This window comes from Cervus canadensis, chromosome 33 (assembly GCF_019320065.1).
Source record: "Cervus canadensis isolate Bull #8, Minnesota chromosome 33, ASM1932006v1, whole genome shotgun sequence".
Classification (NCBI taxonomy): Eukaryota; Metazoa; Chordata; class Mammalia; order Artiodactyla; family Cervidae; genus Cervus; species Cervus canadensis.
The window spans coordinates 744,721-766,956 of NC_057418.1; the positions used below are offsets into that span (position 1 = coordinate 744,721).

At 41.3% G+C, this 22,236-nt stretch overlaps 1 long non-coding RNA gene across 1 annotated transcript in view; it reads right to left on the reverse strand.

Annotated features, from left to right (window-relative positions):
• Window positions 1-7,627: 7,627 nt before the first annotated feature.
• The window catches only part of LOC122434194, an 80,808-nt gene continuing 66,199 nt past the window's right edge, over window positions 7,628-22,236 (reverse strand). The window contains exon 3 of the long non-coding RNA XR_006267291.1: window positions 7,628-10,563. This is a non-coding gene — a long non-coding RNA (uncharacterized LOC122434194). The remainder of the gene's footprint in view (window positions 10,564-22,236) is intronic.

A 22,236-nucleotide genomic window follows, 5' to 3' on the forward strand; every position in this document is an offset into this window, starting at 1 on the left:
AAGTTAGCAGTATGTAAGGCAAGGAGAAAAGGAATGATATATCCATTTGAATGCAGAGTTCCAAAAAATCCCAGTGACGGCAAAGCCTGATAGGCTACAGTCCATGGGGTCGCAAAGAGTTGGACACGATTGAGTGACTTCACTCACTTTCACTTTCCAAAGAATAGCAGGGAGAGATAAAAAAAGCTTTCCTCAGTGATCAATGCAAAGATATAGAGGAAAACAATAGAATGGGAAAGACTAGAGGTCTTTTCAAGAAAGTTAGAGATACCAAGGGAACATATCATGCAAAGATGGGCACAATGAAGGACAGAGAGTATGGACCTAACAGAAGCAAAAGATATTAAGAAGAGGTGGCAAGAATACATGGAAGAACTATACAAAAAAATATCTTCACAACCCAGATAATCACAATGGTGTGATCACTCACCTAGAGCCAGACATCCTGGGTGTGAAGTCAAGTGGCCTTTAGGAAGCATCACTACAAACAAAGCTAGTGGAGGTGATAGAATTCCAGTTGAGCTATTTCAAATCCTAAAAGATGATGCTGTGAAAGTGCTGCATTCAAAATGTCAGCAAATTTGGAAAACTCAGCAGTGGCCACAGGACTGGAAAAGGTCAGTTTTCATTCCAATTCCAATGAAAGGCATTGCCAAAGAATGCTCAAACTACTGCACAATTGCACTCATCTCACACGCTAGCAAAGTAATGCTCAAAATTCTCCAAGCAAGGCTACCACAGTATGTGAACCATGAACTTTCAGATGTTCAGGCTGGATTTAGAAAAGGCAGAGGAACCAGAGATCAAATTGTCAACATCTGTTGGATCATTGAAAAAGCAACAGTTCCAGAAAAACATCTACTTCTGCTCTATGGACTATGCCAAAGTCTTTGACTCATGTGTAGATCACAACAAACTGTGGAAAATTCTGAAAGAGATGGGAATACCAGACCACCTGACCTGCCTCCTGAGAAATCTGTATATAGACCAAGAAGCAAGAGATAGAAATGGACAAGAGTTAGAAACAATCTGGAACAACAGACTGGTTCCATTTCGGGAAAGGAGTACATCAAGGCTGTATATTGTCACCCTGCTTATTTAACTTATACATCATGAGATGTATCATGAGTACATCATGAGAAATACCAGGCTGGATGAAGCACAAGCTGGAATTAAGCTTGCCATAGGAGAAATATCAATGACCTCAGATATGCAGATGACACCACCCTTATGGCAGAAAGCAAAGAAGAACTAAAGAGCCTTTTGATGAAAGTGAAAGAGGAGAGTGAAAAAGTTGGCTTAAAACTCAACATTCAGAAAACTAAGATCATGGCATCTGGTCCCATCACTTCATGGTAAATAGATGGGGAAACAATGGAAACAGTGACAGAGTTTATTTTCTTGGGCTCCAAAATCACTGCAGATGGTGGCTGCAGCCATGAAATTAAGACACTTGCTCCTTGGAAGAAACATTATGACCAACCTAGACAGCATATTTAAAAGAAGAGATATTACTTTGTCAACAAAGGTCCGTCTAGTCAAGGCTATGGATTTTCCAGTAGTCATGTATGAATGTGAGAGGTGGACTATAAAGAAAGCTGAGTGCTGAAGAATTGATGCTTTTGAACTGTGTTGGAGAACTCTTGAGAGTCCCTTGGACTGAAAAAAGATCCAACCAGTCCATCCTAAAGGAAATCAGTCGCGAGTGTTCATTTAAAGGACTGATGCTGAAACGGAAACTCCAATACTTTGGTCACCTGATTCTACTAACTGACTCATTTGAAAAGACCCTGATGCTGGGGATGATTGAAGGCAGGAGGAGAAGGGGACGACAGAGGATGAGATGGCTGGATGGCATCACTAACTCAATGGACACCAGCTTGAGTAAGCTCTGGGAGTTGGTGATGGACAGGAAAACCTGGCATGCTGCATTCCATGGGGTCACAAAGAGTCGGACACTATTAAGCGACTGAACTGAACTGAATGTATTATAGGTGAAGGTTATTGATGGTTTCTAGTTTCTTATTTGTATTGTGTTTTCAAAAGAAAAAAAAAAGGACATGCATGAGTAGTATAAAAATTGTTTCAAAAACCTCTACAAATGAGATGGCATACCACTGCTTGATTATCATGGAAGAGTATGACACAAGCAGAATCATTTCAGAACTCATGAGGAAGTTCATTTCTTATTTGTTGTTTATATTTACTGAACATTTAATTTTGAGAAATAACAATTGATCTTGCTTGTTCTAGGTTCTTCCCTTGATCATTCTGTGTGTCAGAGAATGCTTATGAATCCAGTGTGTATCCAGCTTTATTTTTGTAAAGGATAATAGAAAAAGGATTTGAAATTATTTAGGGGTCTGCTGTGTTTGAAACTGCTGGCTTGGGTAGTCCCAGGACTGTGATAAACCCTGGCGTTTGTTTAATCTGTTCTCTACTAGCAGCTGACACACAGCATGCTCTGCTCTTTATATTTCCAATTTTTCTGAACCCTTTGATCAAACTCTGATGATGTAAAAAACAAAACAATAGGATCAGTGGCAGTGGCAGCTAAATGAGTTCAAGAAGTTGGTTAAAGCATTGTCACAGTGGAGAAAATCATTCCTTTCCTTCGAACTAGATCCAAATTCTGGATGGTATAGGAGAGAGAATTTAAGATTATTTTATTTATTCCTGGTACAAACTGGCTGCTGTAGCCCCACTGATAAATATCCAATATGAACTCCATGTAGCCCACAACCCAGGAGTCATCTTAGCCAACATGTACTGGAATTTCTCCCTGTATCATGGGGGAAAAAAGTGAAAAGTGTTAGCTGTTCAGTCGTGTTGAACTCTGCGATGCCATGGACTGTTGCTCACCAGGCTCCTCTATCCATGGAATTCTCCAGGCAAGAATACTGGAGTGGGGTGCCATTCTCTTCTCCAGAGGATCTTCCCAACCCAGGGATTGAACCCAGGTCTCCTGCGTTGCAGGCAGGTTATTTACCACCATCTGAGCCACCAGAGAAGACTATATTATAGAGAAGAAGATCATCTTTCTTTGTTTATGGGATTTGACTAGATGTTTTTACGGTATAAGTATATGCCACCTGTCCCTATTTAACCTTTGTTTTTGTAAGAATGCAGAGCAATAGAAACCCTGGATTTGATGCAAACTGGGGCTTCCCTGGTGGCTCAGAAGTAAAGAACTCACTCACCAATGCAGGAGACACAGGAGGCTCAGGTTCGATCCCTGGGTCGGGAAGATCTCCTGGAGAAAGGAATAGCAACCCACTGCATTATCCTTGCCTGGGAAATCCTATGGACAGAGGAGCCTGCTGGGCTACAGCCCATGGGTTTGCGAAGAGTCAGACACAACTGAGCGACTAAAAACAAAAACAAAACCTGTAGCTCTATAGAGATGTAGTGTGTAATAATTAAATTCATGGGTTTATCATGACCTACATGTTTAAACTCTGGGGCCAACTATTCATTTTCATGGGGGTCACAAAGGGTAAGTGAAACAGTTTGTGGGTTGTGTGTTTGCTTGTTTTGTAAGTGGCCCCATCCTATGTAGCTCACAGCCTCTGTCTCTTTTCCCAACAGTCAAGCATTCTGACCACCATTCCCATGGCTCAGAACACTGTTGCTTAAGCTAAAGGCCAGTGCCTAGCCACTCATCTAAGAAGACTCCAGACACAGATTTGTCTAACTCAGAAGTTCTCAGTGAGGGCCAGGTTTGCTCCCTCTCTCCCGGGGGCCAATGACAAAGTCTGGAGATACTTTTGGTTGCCACAACTAGGGTGGGGGCACTGTCATCGAGTGGGTAAAGGTCAGGGATGCTGCCAAACACCCTGTGATACACAGGACAGTTCTTCTCCCCCAACAACAAAGAATTATCTGGCCCTGGATGCCAATAGCGCCTAGATGAGAAACTTGCATCTAGGTCAATATTGAGCACTTGAGAAATGGTCCAATTGCTCTGAAGCTTATCCTCCATCCCACTTGTGCATGTGTGTGCTAAGTCGCTTCAGTTGTGTCCGACTCTTTGTGATGCTATGGACTGTAGCCTGCCAGGCTCCTCTGTCCGTGGGGACTCTCCAGGCAAGAATGCTGGAGTGGATTGCTGTGCCCTCCTCCAGGGGATCTTCCCCAGCCAGGGATGGAACCTGAGTCTCTTATGTCTCCTGCATTGGCCGACAGGTTCTTCTACCACTAGTGCCACCTGAGGAGTAGATAATTGTTTTGAAAGGACTTTGAATGGTCCTTCTTGCTTTGGCTCACTTACACCATTGTATCAGAGGTTTGACTAGGCATGCATCTGTCTCTCTATTTGCAGTCTATGAGACAGTCTCTGGGGGATGGAGTCAACTGAACATCCTGATATTGGTTTCAACTGCAGTCAGGTAGAATTCTTCGTCTAATCAATATCTCTGATTTTCTCTACATTGGGTCTCTGCAATTGGTTCCTCCCTTTGAAAGCAATTTTGGGTCATTTGCTCTGGGTTTAGGTAGAGAAGTTCCTACTTAGCACTGACCAACTCTACTCTATCTTAAAGACATTCAACAGATAGGCCCTCCATTATACTGGAAGGAATTCTAATCAGCCAGAGGTCAGGAAACAAAGCAGAGAGTGAGGGATGTTGGATGGTTTTCCAGGCAAGTGAAGAGGCAGCTACTACGCTGGATTGGCAAGAGCAAACGGTCAGGAGGCTGGGGACACCTGTGTCAGTTTAACACTGTAGACAAGAATGCTGGAGGATTACCACTTTCCAGTATTTTGGATGAAAATGTCTTCCTGCAATCATCAACACAAAATATAGAATGATAAAACCATTAAATGGTCAAAGTTATACAGCCAGTAAGACACTATCCAAAGTACCCTTCAATGTATTCTTATTTACCATTACATAGTAATATTTTTATTAGTTTGGTAATAGAGTACTATAAAGGCTTCCCTAGTGGCTCAGATGGTAAAGAATCTGCCTGCAGTATAGGAGACCCAGGTTTGATCCTGGGTCCAGAAGATCCCCTGGAGAAGGAAATGAAATAGACCTGTTAGAGATACTGTTATATATTTTTAATAGCTCTCTCAGATTCCACTGGAATTTAGGAAACAATTTTGAAGAGGTGCATCCAAAGAGAAATCATTACTGATTCTCATATGAAGATAATATTTTTTTCCTTTTACTTTTGCATCTCCTTGACATTGACAATGTGACTAATGTATCTGGTGGTATGAGAAATCCGCAAGGCAATGACATCACAATATGTAATTTTTCCCTTGTGTACTCAGGAAAAGTCAAAGTTCCCCTGTACACTTAAAGAATCAAAAGGCCTAATTTGAAATTGGAATGGTATCCAAAATAAACAAGTTGTAATGTTCTCTTTCCCCCTAAACCCAACCTTTTCCCCTGTAGTTTTAAAGTTTGGAATTATGCTGTCATAATAGTCTGACTTTCATTTTTAATTAGTCAATGATTTAAAAAAGAAAGAATGAAAGAAGAACTTTGCTGTGCATTAAAATCATTGATGTGTGGTTTTCTTTGGGTTCTGGTGTTTGAAGTGCCTTGTACTGACTTTTTTGTTGCCAGCAACTGAAATACCTACTAATGCTTTCTGGCTCTAAAAGAATTGCAAAGCATTGGCTACATATGTTTACCATTATCCACAGAACCGTCAGACCCTTTATTCTAGTGGAGGCATGCATGGAAATAGGCCAGAACGCGAGGGAACACAGTTCCGGTAGTGAAATTAGCAACTGGACAACATTCCCAGGGAAGTGGCTGAGTTCAGTTCTGGCAGAAATCCCACTGCTGCTGGTACCAAAAAAAAAAAAAAAGAAGAAGTAAAAGAAAGGAAATACAAAGGGTAAAATTTATCTGGGGGAACCAAAGGAGGTAAAAGCATATGACTTGTACAACATATCAAAAAATAATCCTAATGATTCTTTCCAGTTATTCTAAAATTTTGGTTATTGGGTGACTTCTGATTTTGAAATGGCAAAATGTTTTTATGAACCTGGATTATGCACGAAGGTTTAACACTTAAGACTGGCAACCTTTCGACCTTTGAAGAGAATTTCAAGAGTTCATTCCACTATTGTGGTCACAGGATTTGAAACCATCATTATGGTTGAATTCAATTATAGCTATTATTTTTACTTCCCCCAAATTGTATCAATTCACCAAACTAAACATGGTTAAATGGGAAAAAAATCAATTTTTTCAATGTAATCTGTAAAATTTTGGTAGGAGTAACTTAAAACATGAATAATCATTAGATGATATGTTACCAACTTATGGTATTTACTTAATGTTCAATATAGGTTGCTAGGTAACATGAGTGCCTTTGTAAAATATTGCTGAAAATTTGAAATATCAAGGAGGGCATTTTTAATATCACAAAGCTTTCTGGGAACTAGGCAAAATCTAAAGTGACTTAAATTTATATAATCATAAAAGAAAATTTACCTTGACCTTTCAGATTCTATTAACAAAACTATATGTTAATCATTGTATTTATTATTTGATTTATGCTTAAAAACAATTGCTGAAATCAGCTTTATAATCCCTTAAAAGGTAAGGAAATTGAAGCATGGAGGGTCACTTAAGAATTCTTTATAGAGCTAGAATTTGAACCCAGATTTACCTGACTCTAAGCACACATTGTGGGCTCACTAAACTCATTTCTTCTTTCTGGACTTCTTGTAGTACCTTGTACTTAGATGTAGTCATGTGGCTAAGTTCCACATCAGTTCAGTCGCTCAGTTGTGTCCGACTTTTTGTGACCCCAGCCAGGCTTCCCTGTCCATCACCAACTCCCAGAGCTTGCTCAAACCCATGTCCATTGGGTCGGTGACGCCATCCAGCCGTCTCATCCTCTGTCGTCCCCTTCTCCTTCCTCCTTCAACCTTTCCCAGCATCAGGGTCTTTTCCAGTGAGTCAGCTCTTCACATCAGGTGGCCAAAGTTCAACATACTACATGTGAATGGAAGTGACATGTATCATTGCAAGACTGGCCCATAAAGTCCTTTGTGCAAAACCGTCTTTTATGCTATTTCTCCTTCCATTGGTTGGGTGTGGTGAATGTGACAGAAGCTCAGGAAGGAAGGGACTGGGTCTCCGTTTTGCCGCTTGACCAAAGTGTCCTCTGCTAATCAGACAAATCTATTCTGGAATTTCTGTGGATGAGAAATAAACTTCTATTGTATTTGAACTGATACGTTAATACATTTGAGGCTTTGTTACAGCAGCAAAAGTTGCTTTGTCTGTGTATTACATATATTATAATACAGGTCTTTCTTCATACTGAAAAGACCTGGAGAAGCCCATACAGAAGGGTAAGATAGCTATTATACACAGGAAAACCTTTATTATTAAAAGTTACTTAAATAACTTTTTAAATAGGAATCCAGAAAGATCTGAACAAATAAGGAGACTATTTTAAGAGACATCAATTTAAATAAAAATTATCACTTAGAAAGAGCTCTCATTTTTCTAAGTTATCAATATCTCAAGAACTTGGTTTAGAATCATAAAGATATAAAATTTAACTGTTAATGGATATTTGAAAAGCAGATATACTGTAGACCAATACTATGTACACAGAGATGTTCAGTAGTTTGTTTTATTTGATAGTTTTATTTGGAAAACTCAGAAGGCAGGAGGAAAGAAAAGCAAGAAGACTCAGTGTACCTAAATGAGTAATTCCATTCAGAGCAAACAAGAGTCGTTCACAATTCTATAAAATTTTCAAACTCTTAGGGACATTAAGGTTTGCTTCTGTAACTTCTAGTGATCAGGAATGAAATTGGACTCCTTTAAGAGTCGACAATGTGCTGAGGCTTTAGTGTAGTTACATTTGTATGAAAAAACATCTGAAATGCCTACATTTTTGTTCATGTCTTTTCTCATGAGGAAAAAAAAAACACTTAAAGAGGCCTTTGTGATGATGCTATAAGCTTTATAGGGTTGTCATTAAAATATTTTATAATTTAAAACTAACTCAATATCTGCAAGGAGAATACGGCTGTTTTGGGTGGAGCTGGAACACTGGTGCAAAGTCAGCTTCTTCTATGAGTGTCCAAATCCATGTCTGGTTTGGCCTGGCACTGATATCTGAGTCTCCTGTGTTGCACCCCTGGAAGGGGAGTTCTTTAAGGATGGTGGATAAATAGTGTCAAAGTTCCAGAGAGGAGGGGTTGGAAGGTCATAAATTCTGGAACCAGAGACATCTGCCGCTTCTACATTTTAGTTGTTTAGCTTTGATTAAGGCATTGCACGTGAGTGTGTGCGTGTGTTCAATTGCTCAGTTGTGTCCAACTCTTTGCAACCCCGTGACCTGTAGGCCACAAATCCAGGGATCAAACCTGCATCTCTTGTATCTCCTGCCTTGACCGGTGGATTCTTCACCACTGTGCTACCTGGGAAGATTGATTAAGGCATGAGGTATCTCGAATTTTGAGTTGTGGTTTATCTGCCAAAGGGGACAATGCTATCTACCTTGAATGGTCTTTGTGAGAATGATCAGTAATATAAAATGAGCTCCTGGCACACAGATATAGTTGAGTAGAAGTGGTGGTGATTGTTGAAGTACAGTCTGGTCAGAGAGCAGGGTTCAGTCTCTACGGAGGTAAGTTAATAAGACTTGGTTGGAAGGTTCCAATCTATGATCTAAGGGTCAGACTAGGGTTCTAGCTCGAGTGGGGGAAAATACTGGGACACAAGCACATGGAAAACAGATGCTTAGTCATAAGGATGGAGTGAAGATTTCAAGGAGCATAGAGCGTCACTCCAGGATCACTAGGCTTATGACAGCATAACTGCCTCTAGAGCTTAGCCATTGGGAGGATGGGTCCTGATATAGGAACAGACACGGTAGGATTGTTTCAAGAACTGTGCAAAGCTGAGCCTTCAGGCTATTCGATATATAATGCATGTGTCTGTTTGGTTTTGAGGCAGGCAGAGACAGAAAATTGTTATGGAAAGTGAGCTATATTCCTCATTTTTGCTTTTATATCACATTCAACAATCAGCCCTTCCCAAACTTGCTTGTGATTGTGAGAAGGAATGTATAAACTTATATCATGAAATTTAAACCTCTGTGGCTTCTAAATTCTAAATAATTTATGATTCCCATTGTATTTCTCTTTGAATGAACTGGACCTGCCCTTCAGGACTGAAATGGGGAAGATGATAGCAGAAAGGTAAAGGGTAGGTTCACAGGAACAACAAAAAATATCTACACATTTATGTTTTTAAAACTCTTTTATAGATACTGAATGTGAAGTGACTGGATTGAGTATTATGCTTTATCAGTTTATAAAGACAAACATAAAACAATCCCCCTCCACTAAATGGCAATCCAACATTGCCTTCTCATTAAACTTTGTGTAAATCCCATATGCCCACTCTGTTTCCTTCCTTCTCCCCTTCCTTCCTTCCCTCCTTCTTCTTTCCTCCAACTGAAGCTCAGTCCCTTAGGACTCAGAGATGTAAGGTGATGCTATTCAGTATGAAGAGAGCTACAAGAGGAGGCACAGAAATGTGCACAAAGGACTATGAGAACAGAGGAGAGCGGTTCTAACTCTTCCACAGGGAATCAAAGTTTGAGGCAGGAGCTGTTCTTGAAAAATATTTCAGGTCTGGCCAAATGAGGAGCAGGAGGACTGCTCAGATGCTGATCAACCATGAAGAATTTCCTGCTGCCTCCCTAGACCCACACTCAGTCATGGGCTTAGACAGCAGGGCACAGGGACGGCCCCTAGAGACAACCACTTCCAAGGCCCCCTTGCTCCAGTGAAAGGGAGGGAAGACCCAGGGATGGGCGTCTGTAACTGGAGGAACCCTGACTCCCGAAGTTGGCTTTCACTGCAGGCCTCCTAAGGTTGGATATGGATATGATTAGGGTCTGCAATAAGTGACATCTGTTTGCTCTGACCTTTGGGTAATGTGGCGTTTCTTTCTCTGGGGCAGATGCTAGAAAGGTGTTTATTGTGAGTTGACAGGGGTCTTGGTGGGTGGTGAGGTGTGAGTCAAAATTCTACTATGCATTTTGGCATTTTGTCTACAGATGTTTCTCAGATGTTTGTGGGCGGGCATGTCCTTAAAGAAATACTAAATGTATGTTTTTGTGTGTGTGGAGGAGAGGAAAAAAATTGTACTTAAAACCTTGGCCCTTTTATGCCTGCCATGACACTCCTGTTTCATGGCCAGATTGGAACTAGTCATTGCATGTACTTTCTGAAGAGAAAATTTGCTCATTTAAAGAAAAATCTTCTGTCAGTTTGATAGTAACGTGCTGATGAACAAGCTAAATGTGGCACTGGGGGAAGAATGGAAGATTTCAGGAAGTACCAGGTACTAGTTTTATGTTGTCCAGCCTTGCTTCATCACCCCAGTGTACCACCCCACTACACAGGACAGAGGACACAGGAAGCCTGTGGTAAGGCTCATTCCTAACTCCAAATTTCCACTGCAGTGAGAGTTGGTGTCTTCAAAATTCACAATCTATACCCATTTATGGTACCATGGAAGTCACACCTTCTCTTCCAGATGCCAAGATGCTGACTTGATAATACTGGAGAAAGAGAGAGAGAAAGAAAGGTGAACTTGAAGGATATTCAACTTTTAATACCTTTAGAATTACCATAAAATATATTTTTAAAAAGGTTTGCAAAGAAATGAGGAAAATCAAACCACATTTTTGAAATTGTCTTCTTTTTTCCTACTTAGTAAAGAAAACTAAGCCCCCAAAAAAATCCCATTTTGGTTTTGATTTCCAGAAATCTTCTGAAGTTCTAAAGAAATCTAGCTTTAGCTTAGTTTGAGAAAATCTACTTGAAAAACTTCACAAATGGATGAAAGAAACTCCTTACAGAGTTAATTAATCTGATTAGCAAATAAATGGAAAAATAGTGATGACGGGCTATGCCTGGAAACCAAGAGCTTAAACATTACATAGAGTTTTCCTGCTTTGTATCGAAACTTCTTGAAATAGTGTTTTTGACAGATGCTCACTTTGACCTCCACTTGTTAGCAGTTATGTGGAATTTACCCTCTCCCCTCACACACAAAAAAAGGTTATTTTCAAAATAAGTTTGTTGTATACGGTTAAATAGACCAACTTTTTCAGCTTAATTTCACCTAAAATTCTAAACCTTAATGACTATCTTGATGAGCAGGAAATATATTATCAAATGTTGCTTTAAAAAAAAAGAGCTAATGAATGATTATCAGGATAGTTCTTTGCTAATAAAATAATAAGACTTGTTACATTTGTTAGTGACTTTGTTCTGAATATAAATCTTGCTTTTTTTAACTCAGCCACCATCTAGATCTATGCTCTAGGTCATCTACAGAAATGAAACAGGGAAATAGGAAATGTGGAAACCCCATACAATTTCTTACAGTCTTGATTTCCTTCTCCCAAATTAGGATAGTGTGTTTCAGCAAATCTGGAGACTAGAATTACCTTTAAGTATTTAAGTACACGATTTCTTCAGGCTCACAGATTTAGAGAATGGAACTATGGTTGCTGGGGAGACGGAAGAATGGGGGGAAAGGGTAGATAGGGATTTTGGGATGACGTGTACACACCGCTATATTTACAATGGATGACCAGCAAGGACTTACTATAAGCACAGGAAACTGCTCAATGTTTTGTGGCAGCCTGGAGGGGAGGGAAATCTGGGGGAGAGTGGATACATGTGTATGTATATGTATGGCTGAGTCCCTTTGCTGTCCAACTGAAACTATCACAACATTGTCAATCGGCTATACTCTAATACAAGAAAAAGTTTAAAAGAAAACAACTGCACTATTTCTTCACTTCAACTCATTGGTACGCTAATGACTGAGAGTGGTTATCAACGTTTTATGGAAAGTGGGCCTGTCTCCGCTGACATCTGGGTTCCTCACAGAGCCTGGGTGTAGCCACTCAGTAATTATTGCTCAGTCAGAAAATCACATGCTATTTCCTGTATTCCTTATCTTCTCAGTCTCACCCTACTTCCTCCAACCTTTTCCCTACTCCTCAATTACATGGAGGGGGAAATGATGGCAACTACAGCTCTATTTTTAATCTTACGAAAAAAATGTTCAGCCAAAGGTCCCAGAACTCTAATATTTGGCCACCCAATGTGAAGAACTGCCTCATTGGAAAACACCCTGATGCTGGGAAAGATTGAAGGCAGGAGAAGGGGATTACAGAGGATGAGATGGTTGGATGGCATCACTGACACGATGGACATGAGTTTGAGCAAGCTCCAGGAGTTGGTGATAGACAGGGAGGCCTGGCGTGCTGCAGTCCATGGGGTTGCAGAGTTGGACATGACTGAGCAACTGAACTCACTGAACTGAAAGGTCCTGTGAACAGATCACCTGGCTTTCCTCAGTACTGCAGCAGGACAACTGTAAGTGTTTATGAAGCTGAGTACCAAAGCTATTCCAGTATGTTCGAGGCAAATGTTTCAGTCAGGATAGGCCAGATTATTTTGTGCAGAGGCTGAAAGCAAAAATAGATGCATATCTTGCTCACACTATACTCCCAAATCAGATGCATGGAAGGCTCTGTTCCCTAGACCCTACCCCTAGGCCCCCGTGGCAAAACTCCCTTCTTGTCCAGAGCGTCAGGGTGTGCTGCACAGGGAGACAGAATGGGGGACTGGAGTCACGGTCCTGGGAGAGCCAGGCGTCAATTCCCTCCATTCCACTGGTCAGGATAAGGCACATACTCATGCTCACCTTCAAGAGGATACAGATTGGAATTTTCTGTATTTCCATGTGAAAGTGAAGGTTTAGTCACTCAGTTGTGTCTGACTCTTTGGGCACCCAAGGACTGTAGCCTGCCTGGCTCTGTTTATGGGATTCTCCAGGCAAGAACAGTGGGGTGGGTTGCCATTTCCTTCTCCAGGGGATCTTCCTGGCCCAGAGATCAAACCCAAGTCTCCTGCATTGGAGGCAGAATCTTTACCATATGAGTCACCAGGAAAGCCCTATATTTCCATTAGGAGAAATACTAGTGTTACCACAAAAACTCTGCAGATTTTTTTAAAAAACGAACCCTCTTAGAAACAGACACAGAATAAAATGTCTCTGAAATAAAAAACTACTGTCTTGCATGTAATGAGCACTCAGTAAATATTTATGAGTGACAGTTTATTAGTTGTCTATTGCTGCAGAGCAAATTATCACAAATTTGGCAAATGTAACCAACACCCATTTATTATGTCACAGTTCTATAGTTTTAAATTTCAGAATGGTGTGACAGGGTTCTCTGTTCATAGTATCTCAAGGCTAAAGTCATCGTTAGCCAGGCTGATTTCTTATCTAGAGGTTTAGGAGAAGAATTTGCTTCCAAGCTCATTTAGGCTCTGGGATCAATTCTGTTCCTTGCAGTTCTAAGGCCAAAGTTCCCATTTTCTTGCTGGCTGTCAGCACGGTCTACTCCCAGCTCCTAGAGGCTACAGGAAGTCCTTGCCATGGAGGCCTCCCAATCTTCAAAGCCAGTAATCAAGAATCGTCCTCACTTTGAGTCCTTCATAAGCTTTGAATCTCTCTGACTTCCTCCACCTCTGATCTTTAGATCCATATTTAATGGCTCCTGTGATTAAGTCAGGGCTTCCCTGGTGGCTCAGTGGTAAAGAATCTGCCTGCCAAGAAGGAGATGCGGGTTTGATCTCTGGGTTGGGAAGATCCCCTGGAAAGGAAATGGCAACTCACTCCAGTATTCTTTCCTGGGAAATCCCATGAACAGAGGAACCTTGCAGGCCACAGTCCGCACAGTCGCAAAAAGCAAAAGAGTCAGACACAAATTAGGGACTAAACAACAACATGATTAGGTCAGCCGCACCTAGGTAATCTCATTATCTTAAGGTCCACTGAGCTGGGGGCTTAATTACAATTGCAAAATTCCTTTTGTACATAAAGTAAGGTGATTGCAGAGTGACATTTCATCGTTTTAACAGGCTTTGAGAACACTTTGGAAGAGGAAATTATTTAGGTCATTTGGCATTATGTTAGAGTTTTATCTCCCACAAGCAGCCTGCACAGAGTGAAAAAGCATTACTGAATTGAGCCAGCCGACCTGGGTAATGACTAGGTAATAGCTGGATAATCACCTGGGTAATAACTAGGTAATTAACTGGATAATCTGAAACAAGCCATGAAGTTTTTCTTCACTCAGTCTCAGTTCCCACAGCTGTGAAATGGGAATATTATTCCCTGCCCTGCTGGCCCCATAGAGTGGTTGTGAGACTCAAATGAGATTATATAAAAACATTTTGTGAACTTAAAAGATCAACACAAATGCAAGTTACTGAGTTTGAGTTTTATTTTACTGCTGAGGACCTGTGAGACCAGAGCTTTTAAAAACAATGCTGGAAGAAGAGACAGACATGGGGCAGAGGAAGGGTCTTCAGAGACACAGGGTTTTTGCCTTTCTGTCCCCATAGATCACAAATTTGATGAGCTAATCATAAAGTAAGTGAAAGCATATGCTACACATTTCTTTTTTAATGCATGAAATGGGTGTAAAATTTTAGAGAATCACTTTGGCAAGAGGCTTTTGGCCTCTGCTCTATATAATGACAATAGTGTATTGCCATATATTTATGTGATGTTTTCTGAGGGAAGTAAAACACTTTACAGACAGTATTGTTCCTCTTCTGAATATGCCAGAGAGGTAGTAGCAGACGTGAAACATTTATCCATGTATAATGTAAGCACATAGATAAGGCCACTCCAGAACCACACTCCAGGACCCCAGTGCCACACAAAAGTATTTTTTCTCATTGGCTTGTATTATTTCCCATATTAAAGAAAGTTTGGTACCTTTCTGTACCCCAAGCCCACCCTATTGGCACATGCTTATTCCATATTGCTTCTCTACTAAGGGTTGAGTATGAGAACAATTGCATGTTTTCAGTTAGATATTATCATTTTGCTATTGGTATTCAATACATAAAAATTCATATTAATCGAATGGATTCTGTGAAGGCATTCACTCAAGGCACAGGCTTTGAAGTTGCTGGCTCACGCACAAGTACCCACAGTGATGGTCACATACCCGGTTGTATCTTAAGATACAGGACTAGAGGATTCAGATCAAGATTGCTGGACAATCCCTTTGAACACATAGAAAATATTCCTGCATGTGGAAATCCTCATTGAAAAGTAAGTAGAGACTGGCAGAACTCTTGTGCAACTGGTTGTAAGAAAGATCCGCATATAATTAAGTAGGAAGGGAAAGGACATGATCATGTCAGGACTTTTGCCACTGGGAAGTGACACAGAAGAAGGAGATTGCATGTGATTGGAGAGCCACTCTAGGGAGTGAGCAGTCTGAGGCACATATTGGGAACTCCAGCCCTGGAGTCTGACACCAGGAGGTAAGTCTCCTCAGCTGGTTAGAAAGCCAGTAGAACTAACAGGAGAGCTGTAAGTAGCCTAGATTCTGCTCATGAAGAACACGCGCACACACTTACCTAAGACAAGGTAGAGAAAGCAGACTGAAATTGCACAGGACTCAGGCACATTTCCTGTGGCCACCCTGGTGTGTGCCCCAGCCTGAAACGAGTGCCCACTCCAGGCCCTGCTGCTCTGTGACACAGCCCCACGTTAGGGCGAGGGCTGCTGCAGCTGAAAGGAGCCCTGGGCTGTGAGGGAAGGAGGCTGCTGAGACCGGGGACAGAGTCTGAAGGGGTCAGAGGCAGCACTGGCACTTGGTGAGGCATCACAAGAGGCCCAGAGCTCGGACTGGGGCTGGGACCACCACAGTCCAAGCCCAAGTCCACACCAAGAACCTGCCCCCACCCGTCTTGTTCCAACACTGCTCCCCTCTGGGGTGCTGGAAGGCAGGAAAGCACACACTTAGAGGGAACAGAACCAGCTCAACTCAAACCTCAGGGCTTCTGCTCCACTAGCTTGGGACTCACTCCCACCCCTAAGAGGGTGGTGCTGGCCACCGAGCAGAGAAGAAGCCTCATCTCACACCGGCTCTGGCTTGAGCCGCTTCATCTCCAGCAGTTCCAGCTCCTGCCGAAGTGACAGCTGTCAGCACCCACTGGGGCAAGACATGACTCCTGCTTAACGTCAGATCCAGCTCTCCCACCAAAGCCACAGGGTACTCACAGACTGTATAGGGATGCTCCCACAAAGGGACACCCCTTCAAGACGGGGATACATAACTGTTTCACCTAATTTCATAGAGACAAAGAAAGTTAAGCAAAATGAGAAGACAGAGGAATTTGTTTCAATTAAAAGAACAAGAGAGAAAATGCCTAAAAAAACTGGTGAAGTAGAAATAATTTATCAAATTAAAAGTTCAAAGCATTAGTAATGAGAAGGCTAACTGAATTAGAGGAAAGAATAGATGAACCCAGAGAGAATTTTAACAAGGAACTAGAAAATATAGAAAAGAACTGGTCAGAACTGAGGAATACAATAACGGAAATAAAAAACACACTAAAAGGAGTTACCAACAGACTAGGTGATTTAGAAGAAAGAATAATGGAAATCACCCAAACATAACAAAAAAAGAAAAACAAATTTTTTAAAATGAGAACAATTTAAGGAATCTCTAGGGCAACATCAAGCATACCAACATTTACATCATAGGGGCCCTACAAGAGAGTAACAAAGGTGTAAAAAATATATTTGATGATATTGTGGCAGAAAACTTCTCAAACGTGAAAAAGACATCCGGTACAGGGAGCACAGAGGGTTTCAAACAAGATGAACTCAAACACACCCACATGAAAACATATCATAATTGAAATAGCAAAACTTAAAGACAGGATTATAAAGGCAGCAAGAGAAAAACAAAGAGTCATATGCAAGGGAACCCCCATAAAGGTATCAGCTGATTTCTCTGAAGAACTTTTCAGGCCAGAAAGGGGTGGCATAATATATTTAAAGTGCTAAAAGGAAAACATCTGCAACCTAGGATATGCTGCCCAGCAGTGTTATCATTTAGAACTGAAAGAGAGATGAAGAACTTTGCAGAAAAGCAACAATGAAGAGATAATCAATAATAAAACTACCCTAAAAGTAAAGTTAAAAGGTCTTCTCTAAGTGGAAAAGAAAAGGTTACAAGAAGAAGAATCTATAGGAAAGGAAAAATCCCATTAAGAATGGCAAATATATAGTAAAGGCTGTGGGTCAACTTAAATAGCTACAATGAAGATTAAAAGACCAAAAAAAATTGCAAAATCAACTACAACTACAATAAATAGTAACAGGATAAATATAACAATGTAAAATAAGACATCAATAATGTAAATTATGGCTAAGGGGAGTAAAAAATGTAGATCTGTTAGAATGTGCTACAATTTAAAGGACTACCTGTTTAGAACAAGTAGTTTAGCCATGGGTACTAGGTTTGAGATTTCTAGTAAAGTTCCTTCAGCCAGTGGATTTATTTTTTCCCTTAACTCTAATATCTCTGACGCTCTAACACCAGGAAACCAGGTTTTCACTAGATTCTGCAGGATTCTCAGAGGGAGGAAACTGGCGGCACAGAAGGATAACTTGCCTATTCTTGCTTGTCATTTAGGTCCACATTCACTGCAACCAAAAACATATGTCATCTGTAATTCAATAAGTGAAAAAACTATAAATTTTGACAACATATGTCCTTTAAAACAGAAATAGTAAAAAATATCTTTATTATTAACAACAACAAAAAAATCAGCAGTTAGAACTGCCCAAAATATTACATCATTTAATCTCTGAAGTTGTGACAAATTTCATGGAATTTGTCTTATGCCTCACCATCATCTAAAATTTCATTTAGATGTTTGACAGTAAGACAGAGGATCAAGCTTGAGCTGTCTAATAGCAAATATCTAACCATATGAAATGGTTTTAAAGTGACAGGGGAACCTCTAAGTTTTATATATGGGTAGAGTTTGACTGGGCTTTCCAGGGGGCACTAGTGGTAAAGAACCCATCTGCCAATGCAGGAGACATAGGAGACACAGGTCTGATCCCTGGGTTGGGAAGACAAACTAGAGGAGGGCATGGCAACCCACTCCAGTATTCTTGCCTAGAGAATCCAATGGACAGAGGAGCCTGCTGGGTTACAGTCCATGGGGTTGCAAAGAGTTGGACATGATTGAAATGACTTAGCACATATGCAGTGTTTGACTACTAAGGAATCTTAATAATCAAAGAGCAGATTGGTTTTTGTTTTCTTTTTCTATGCTAAGGCTAGATACACAGCAAGATTTTTAAAAGTGAATTTATAGCCAATTAACTTTGGAAAAGAAAATACAATAAAAAGACCACCCAGTTGATAGCAGCCCTTAAATAACCTTCTAAAAAGTACTTATATACCAAAGTGATACCATATACATTTCTGATTTTTTCTAAGTTTGCTTATTTACTTCTTGGTTAACATAAAATCAACAGATAAACAGAAATTTGGGGAATTGTTCATAGAGCTGTATGATATCCAGTGACCTAAAGATATTATATATAGGGCACAGATCAAGTTCTCCAGATTTTCAATTTTAAGATAACATAAGATAGTATAATAGCTCAGAAAATATGGAGTACTGATTATTTAATAGGACATAAAGCAATAAAACATTAATCTACTCATAAACCTTACTTTGTCTTAAATGAAGCACACTGCCAGCCCCATACACATGCATACAAAGCACAGACACACACACACACACACACTCCTTCCTGAAACCCAAGGACTCAGCTTCCCAACACATGAAGGTATAGAGGAAGAAACTAAGAAGTTGGCATAGTCCAGAAAATCTGAAGTATCCAGCTTTGAAATCCTCCTCTGCCCTCTGGACATCACCTGTAAGGTTCTTCTCACATAAAAAGATGAATGATGAGTCTAGTTTGACCATTTGGTGGCTTCTGAGCTACACTGTACATCTCAGTGTACAGTGACTCAACGGGCAACTTTGGTTGTGTGTATCTTGCTGAATATCAACAATAAATCAGTTTTACTCTAAGCATTAACACACTTGTGAAGAAGTCCTAGATGGGTTGGAGGATCTGGTCTGAGACATAACAAGAGACCACAATCCCACAGTTTGGGGGAAAAAAACATGAAGCTGTCAATCCTCTGAGGTCCAGGCAGGAACACCAAATGGAATTTAGGGCAAGACATCAGATCCTAAGGTGGGTGGTGGTATGATCCTAGAAAAGCCTAGGAATAAACACAGGAATCAGAAAGGGACTTGCTAGGAAAAGTCAAGGAGGATGCCAGTGATAGGAGGAGGACATTAAGACAACGACTCTGAACAGGCATCCAGGCATAGGGGCGTTGGTACCAGGAAGAGGAAACCCTGAGGATACGTGAGCTCTGACGCAAAGCCACACAGAGAAGGCTGTCATGAGATGAGAAAGGCCACTGTCAGCCTCAGCCGGGAGTCCTAGAGCCCCACACTGGGCCCTGACCCCTGCTGCACAGGGGGGCATGCACCTGGCCCCACACTTGGCTGCTGCGAGTGGTTCTGGGAGGGAGAGGGGACCGGGCAGTGCAGCCTCTGGCTTATACAGGATGGCCTGGAGAACTTTGATACGTATTGCATTCAAGCCACGGCATTAAGACCTGATGGTGAGGAGCCAGGGAAGGCAGGTAAGATTAAGTGAGGCCACAGGATGCTCAAAGAAGGTAATGAAGCTCTCTGGCTTATCATTTCCAAATTCATCATGTCCAGTCCAAGCCATCATCAGCACCAAAGGATCCAATAAAGATTATACAATGGATTCTTTAATTATTCTAGTTGAAGCCTTTTATTTCCTACTTGGATTAGAGCCCCCTAATCAGTTTTTCATAACTGTAGCTGGCAGAGTTGAAGGAGGCTTCCATGCTCCCCTACCTCCTGGTACCCACACCTTTGTATAATCTCCTTCCCTGAATGATCTGGGGCTGTGACTTGCTTGTAACCAATGCATTTGGGTGAAGTACTAGGATGTTACTCCATGATTCTGTCCAGTTATATAAGACTCTGTACTGCTAACAGAGCCTGGATCTCTCACTTTGTCTCTCTCTCTCTCAATCTGTCCCTCTCTCTTTTGCCTCTCTCCCTCTTTTTTCTCATTGTGCTGGTTTTGAGGAAGACAACTACATGAATCCTGCAGCTGCAAAAAATGAACAGTCAACAACCCGAGGGAGCTTAAAAGTGGACGTTTCCACAGTTGAGCCTCCAGATGAGAACTCAGCCTGGCTGGTATCATGACTCCTGCCTGCAGAGGACTCAGTTAAGCTGTGCCCACACTCCTGACTCACAGACACTGTGAGATTATAAATATGTGTTATTTTAAGTTGCTAACTTTGTGGTAATATGTTACACAGCATAGAAAACAAATACACTAATATTACCAGCAATTTCCAATAATGTCTATTCTCAACACAGCAGGCAGAGAATCCTGTTGATATGGAGGTACTTTCTCTGTTTAAAACTCTGTAGTGGCTTATTCAGTATGGAGTGGAAGCCAGAGTTTACACGATGGCTCACAAGGCCATGTGTACCCATTGCCTCTCTCACCTGTTACTCTCTCACTGCTCTCTGTGTCCATGACAACTCTCCAACATGCCCAGCACCCTCTTTGGGCCTTGGTGTTTGTCCCTCAATCTAGAATACAATTCCTTACAATATTCACATGGCCACTCCTCCCACTTTTGTATGTCTTTCTCAAATGTCACTCTCTCCGTGAGGCCTTCCCCGATCACTCTGTTAAAAATTCCAATATCCTTCCCACGCCATCACTCCTCACCACCCTGTCTTTTTTTCTTTTCTCCATTGTATTTACACCATTTGTTTTACTTATTTGTTTACTGTCTGTCTTCCTGCAGCAGAACATAATCTCCATGAGCACACGGATTTTTATCAGCTTTGTTCACGGCTTTACCTCCAGCAGCTGGAACAGTCCCGACACATAGTTCATGCTCAATAAATATCTATTGAAACAAATTTCAAGATGCATCACAAAATCTACATTTAGGTTGTATTTCTAAAATTAAAATCTTCCATTTAAGCATAACATAACTTCCATTTAAGCATGACATGACATAAGCATGGCATGGCTCTTTGTGACTCTGTGGACTATACCCTCTGTCCATGGAATTCTCTAGGCAAGAATACTGGTTTGGGATGCCATTCCCTTCTCCAGGGATCCCCCAATCCAGGGATCAAACATGGATCTCCTGCATTGCAAGAAGATTCTATACCCATCTGGGCCACCAGGGAAGCCTCAACCATGACATATGCATGATCAACAATTCTTAAGCATGTTTTCAGATTATCTGCTCTATGACCAAAGATGTGCACCATTTCTGGAAACTCATTTTGTGCCTGGAAGAAGGCCAAGATCAACCCGACTCAGTGAAACCCTCCACTTATCCAAATTTTCCTTGGTTTTACAGATATGGAGCCCAACTCTACTACCATAGGAGCAGACCACCCAGCAGGGAACTGACAGAAAATTAAAGCACACAAATCCAGACGCCTTCCACGTGACACAGGTGTTCTCAGACCGAAAGTCCACCAACCAGCTTTCTTGTCGGTCACAAAATGAGAAAGCTTGTTTCTTTAAGCAACTTTAAGAATAAATTTTGCCAAAAGCCATTTATCAGTAACTGGCAGAACTAGATATGTAAAGGCCTTGGATATGGAAATTTTATTAATTTGCTAAGCAGCAAGCATCCAGGCTTGGTCCTGTGACCAGGTCCCCATGCTGAATAGGTCTGTAGGGTAGGGAGGTGGCAGGATGCTTCCATAGCTGCTGTGTAGAAAGCAGAGGTGCAATCATTCCACAAATGTTGGAGAATATCTGCCTTGGTATAAAGACAGTGTATCTTGGAGCCAGAAAAACCTGCTTAGTTTAAATCCCACTTTGACCTTTCAGTTCAGTTCAGTTCAGTCATTCAGTCTTGTCTGACTCTTCACGACCCCAAGGACCACAGGCTACCAGGCCTCCCTGTCCATCACCAACTCATAGAGTTGACAAAAACTCATGACCATTGAGTTGGTGATGCCATCCAACCATCTCATTCTGTGTCGTCCCCTTTTCCTCCTGCCTTCAATTTTTCCCAGCATCAGGATCTTTTCCAATGAGTCAGCTCTTCGCATCAGGCAGCCAATGTATTGGAGTTTCAGCTTCAACATCAGTCCTTTCAATGGATACCCAGGACTGATCTCCTTTAGGATGGACTGGTTGGATCTCCTTGCAGTCCAAGGGACTCTCAAGAGTCTTCTCCAACACCACAGTTCAAAAGCAT